The 5511-nt window shown below is 41.4% G+C and overlaps 1 protein-coding gene across 3 annotated transcripts in view; it reads left to right on the plus strand.

The window, feature by feature from the left end:
• Positions 1 to 5213, plus strand: part of ACADSB (acyl-CoA dehydrogenase short/branched chain) — a 50488-nt gene extending 45275 nt beyond the window's left edge. For all 3 annotated transcript variants that reach the window (XM_073595642.1, XM_073595643.1, XM_073595644.1), the window contains one exon: positions 1 to 5213. This exon is cut by the window's left edge. The gene's annotated coding sequence lies outside the window, so the exon portion shown is untranslated.
• The last annotated feature ends 298 nt before the right edge of the window (positions 5214 to 5511 follow it).

Below are 5511 nucleotides of genomic sequence, written 5' to 3' on the forward strand. Positions count from 1 at the left end.
GGCTAAAATGAGAATCACGATTTTTTTGCTTAGAATAAAGATCACGATTCTCGCGGTGTAACATCTTTCACATTATACAAAAAAATTGGGCTAACTTTACTGTTTAGTTTTTTTTTTTTTTTTTAATTAAAGTGTATTTTTTTTAAAAAAAATTGCGTTTCAAAGACTGCTGCGCAAATACAGTGTGACATAAAATATTGCAACAACCACCATTTTATTCTCTAGGGTCTCTGCTAAAAAAAAAAAAAATATATCATGTTTGGGTGTTCCAAGTAATTTTCTAGAAGAAAATAATGATTTTTATTTGTAAGCAACAAATGTCAGAAAAGGTTTGGTCTTTAAATGGATAAACTTCCTTCATTTACACGCGGAGTTCTTTCCTTTGATAAAAGAACGAAAAAATTCCTTGTTTCTACTAGAGCTGCACGATTCTGGCTAAAATGAGAATCACGATATTTTTGCTTAGAGGATAGATCACGATTCTCTCACGATTCTCGCGGCGTAATATCATCTTTCACATTAAAACAAAAAAATTGTGCTAACTTTACTGTTCCTTCTTTTTTTATTTATTGAAGTGTATTTTTTCCCAAAAAATTGCATTTGAAAGACCGCTGGGCAAATACAATGTGACATAAAATATTGCAGCAATTGCCATTTTATTCCCTAGGGTCTCTGCTAAAAAAAAATATATATATATATATATATATATATATATATATATATATATAATGTTTGGGGGTTCCAAGTAATTTTTTTTAGCAAAAAATATTGATTTTAACTTAAAGAAGTGTCAGAAAAAGATTTAGATATTAAGTGGTTAAACTTCCTGCATTTACATGTTGTTTAAAGCTTGGCAGATTGCCCAGGTTATTTGTTTACACAGAGAAGTTTATCCCTTTGATCTAAGAAGGAAGTTAGATACAATGTTTCAAGTTCTAAACTTGGCAGACTGCCTGGATGTTTTCTTTTGACAGCTGAGTGAACAGATAATCTCTCCACTTGTTTATATGAAAGAATCCTCAAATTCAGCAGGAGAGATTGTCAGGGGAGGTGAATCGAGATCACGATTTTTTAACGATTAATTGTGCAGCTCTAGTTTCTACTTATTCTCCTGTTGTGATTAAACTTGGCAGGCTGCCAGGATTTTTTTTTTTCTTTCCCAGCTGTGAGAAGTCTCTGCACTTGTTAGACAGAATTGTGACATGCTGTTTTGAAGATTGGAAAGATCACAATTTCGATTCTTAACGATTAATCGTGCAGCTCTACTGCATTCCCTGTATTATTAATTCAACTGGATTAACTTCTTAGACTAGTAATGAAAGACACTAGAAGTTCTTAGACCCCTTTCACACTGGGGCAATTTGCAGGCGATACATCGCTAAAAATAGCGCCTGCAAAGCGCCCTGAAAGAGCCGCTGCTGTGTCTCCAGTGCGAACGCCCCGAGGGCTTTCTCACTGGAGCGGTGCGCTGGCAGGACGGTAAAAAAAAGTCCTGCTAGAAGCATCTTTGGAGCGGTGTATACACCGCTCCTTCATCGCTCCAGCCCATTAAAATCAATGGGGAAGCACAGCTATACTGCCGGCATAGCGCTGCTGCAGCAGCGCTTTGTTGTGGTTTTAACCCTTTCTCGTGCACTAGCGGGGGGGGGGGGATGGGGGTGTAAAAGCGCCCCACTAGCGGCCCGAATAGTGCTGGGAAATTGACGGTAAAGCGGCGCTAAGAAAAAAGCTAGCGCCGTTTTACCGCCGACACACCCACCGCCCCAGTGTGAAAGTAGCCTTAAGCTGGTAATGGGATTAGCATATTTATTAATCTCAGATATTGTGAGTAAAACATTTTAGGGCACCATCCGTTGTTCAGATGAAATGTTCTCTGTCCTGGTAGGTCGGGTGCAGAGATCCCCCCCTCCACCAGAGACCTCAAAATAAAGGAAGGTGTTAGTTTATTCAGCCTTCTGGTATGTCAAGAAGGACTGGATCATCATTTTGAATGGGCTGCCCTTGTCATTACTGAAGACACATGAAAGCAAAAAAAACTCTATGAAAGAGGGAGCTTTTTGCTTAACTGTCCATGGAGTTAAAGCAGAAATAAATTCTGCATTGTGATGTGTGGGCCTTTACCACAATCTGTAAGTATGTCCACATACACAACATACTTGCACATTATGGCACACTTGATTCTCAGAGTGTTCATCCACAATTGCACATGTCACTCTGTCACTACTGTGCTTTTCCTAGACTACTTCCAGATTCGCCATCTCAATTGGCCAACGCGGGAGGACATAAGTCCCTTGCACACACCCCTACACCCAATGCATGCTGAGATTGTATTCAGAGTTGTACATGCACGGCTTAGTGTGCAAATACAAGAACATTGCTGGCAGGCAGAGAAGGAGAGATATACAAAGTCTTTTTTTTGCTGTAAAAGCCAATCTTCCAGTGAGTTCTTTTTAAACGGCCTTTAGTTCCCCTTTAAACATTAGATCTCTCAAGGAGCATTGGTTGCTGTTATCGGACACTTCTCGGGGTGTCAGCCTGTCCCCTTCTCGCCTATGTGTCATTACTTTATCCTTCAGTGGTGTCGGGGTTTGTGGGAGGAACCACAGCACCCAGCAGTGGACATGTGTAAGTGTTGGAGAGAGACTCCCCACCTGCCAGAAAGATTTAAGATTCTTTCTTTTGCTTTCATATCTTTCAGTGGCAACAGGATCACTTTTAAGTATATCTATTACTATACCCAATATTCCAACTACCTAGAGACCAGTGACATCACAGGGAGAAGATTTATCTTCCTTCTTTGAAAGATGGTCGCTTGTACTTTCTAGAATATTGCTTCACCCTTTTGCGGTTATAAATGACAGGTGAACTTTCAAGGATAAATCCACCAAAAGTCATAGTCCAGTTGGCATATTAAATACTTGCCTTCTTTTAAAGCCCTGTGGATGGTAAAATATATCTCAGTTACAGTGTCCCCCACCTTTAGTTAATACAAGGGGGTCTCGACTGTCCCTGTTCTTTACATTACATAGAGTGCAGCAGAAGAAATGAGACTCCATTAATGTACTGCAACCCCGGTGTCGGACTGAGCTGGAAATTCTGTTTCCAAGAGTAGGTGAGTCTATGGCCTCTCTCCATTCTTGTCCACTGGGTTTACAGTGCCACCTACATGAGATTCGACCTTAAATGATACTCGTTGTCAAAAATGAAGAGGGGCTGTGTCCATCAATGAACATAAGAAAAAATGCAATTTGTCCTATATCCCATTGCTTTAGTTTAGCACCTAAAAAAAAAATAAGACATGTTGCATTTTTTTGCGCATCGCAGCATTTTCTAGCTCACTTTAAAAGTGTGTTGCAGTTCCAAAATATCACATGGCAGCAAAAGACAAAAGGGCATGCTGCAAATTCTCACAACTCATTGCAGCGCATAACAGTGCGAGTTCACACATAATACATTATGTGCTGTGTGGTGCAAGAATATTTGTTACATGATGCGGGCTGTGCTGGACTGTAGCACTTCTTAATTTGTATCTATGCTGAATATGAGATTACAAAGAGAAATCAGTTCATTAATGTAGCAATCCTGTTTTCTTAATACAGAACTTTTTGTTATATGGAGGAATAAAGTAAAATGTAATTGTAATTGATGAAGATGTGTTTCTATGACCGTATGTGTATAGGTATTCATGTTCAAAATAACTGAGTGCTTTTTAGTTGTGCTGCTGTGAAATCTGAAATTGCCCATTTCACCCAGGATGAACCAGTCTGTCTGGGGTCATGTCAGATTTCTTAAGTAAATTTGGTGATTGTGGAGGAACCAAAGTTTGACTATAGCAAATTACATTTTTTCCAATTTTCAATTTGTGCCACAAAATATATATACAGATGTAAGGTGTATATCAAGCCATTTTTTTCACTTCCCTCTCTTCCTCCCTCTCTCCCTCCCTCTCTTCCTCCCTCTCTTCCTCCCTCTCTTCCTCCCTCTCTCCCTCCCTCTCTTCCTCTTCCTCACTCTCTTCCTCCCTCCCTCTCTCCCTCCCTCTCTTCCTCCCTCCCTCCCTCTCTTCCTCTCTTCCTCCCTCTCTTCCTCCCTCTCTTCCTCCCTCCCTCCCTCCCTCCCTCCCTCTCTTCCTCTCTTCCTCCCTCTCTCCCTCCCTCTCTCCCTCCCTCTCTTCCTCCCTCCCTCCCTCTCTTCCTCCCTCCCTCCCTCTCTTCCTCCCTCCCTCTATTCCTCCCTCCCTCTCTTCCTCCCTCCCTCTCTTCCTCCCTTCCTTCCTTCCTTCCTTCCTTCCTCTTTTCCTCCCTCCCTCCCTCCCTCTCTCCCTCCCTCCCTCTCTCCCTCCCTCTCTTCCTCCCTCTCTTCCTCCCTCCCTCTCTTCCTCTCGCTCTTCCTTGCTTCCTCTCTTCCTCCCTTTCTTCTTTCCTTCCTCCCTCCTTTCCTCCCTCTCTTCTTTCCTCCCTCTCTTCCTCCCTCTCTTCCTCTCGCTCTTCCTTGCTTCCTCTCTTCCTCCCTTTCTTCTTTCCTCCCTTTCTTCTTTCCTTCCTTTCTTCTTTCCTCCCTCTCTTCCTTCCTCTCTCTCTTCCTCCCTCTCTCTCTTCCTCCCTCCCTTCCTTCCTGTCTTCCTCCCTCCCTTCCTTCCAGCCTTCCTTGCTTCCTCTCTTCCTTCCTCTCTTCCTTCCTCTCTTCCCTCTTCATCTTTGGACCATTGTCACTGGAATTAAAACTGGATTTTCCCTCACTTTTGAGTTGTCACTGGAGCTGGAATAGGGAACATCATTCAGTGGAGACAATTAATCCAAAGACAACTATCTGAGAGAGAATATCTCTTCCTTTTTAGAGATCTATTCTGACTTCCTGTTACATCCTGAGACAGGAAATGAATGGTTTAGTATGTAGAAATATTACTGCCACTTGGTAATTTAATGTTATAAAAAATGACCCCACTGTTCAGTCTTTTAGTTGCATTCTTTATCTAAAGTTACTGATTTGGCAACAGAACCCAAAAATCTTTTTCATTACGGCACTCTTGCACACTCAGGAGCTGGGAGACAGCATATTATGAAGTCAAGCAGTGGGCAGGAACTGTCTGCGCCCTTCCTAGCACTACCTCTCAGATACATAAAGCTAAACAATTTTTTAAAGTTGATTTTATTTTCCATTATCCCTTTTTACTGGTAATACAGAAATAATAAAAGTCTTTCAGATTACAACAATCTTGCATATATTTTCATTTTGTTCTTGTATAAAGTAACGGGATTGTGCCAAAGAAGTACATCACATGAGGAAAGGGAAGATGGCAGTACAGGGAAAGTGTATATCACAAGCCCAGTCGATATATACAAGCAGGATTCACCCGGGTACATTAAAGGGAGCATAGTGGTGGATTGGATCCAGAGACCCCAGATTTTGTCAAAGTGTTGTGGTTTACCTCCTAAGTTGATAAGATAATTTATCAGTCTCTTCCATTCTGATAGACAAAGGGAAGATTTTTTTATTTTTTTTTCCAGGTAA

The sequence above is a fragment of the Aquarana catesbeiana genome, linkage group LG08 (assembly GCF_042186555.1).
Source record: "Aquarana catesbeiana isolate 2022-GZ linkage group LG08, ASM4218655v1, whole genome shotgun sequence".
In the NCBI taxonomy this organism is placed as follows: domain Eukaryota; kingdom Metazoa; phylum Chordata; class Amphibia; order Anura; family Ranidae; genus Aquarana; species Aquarana catesbeiana.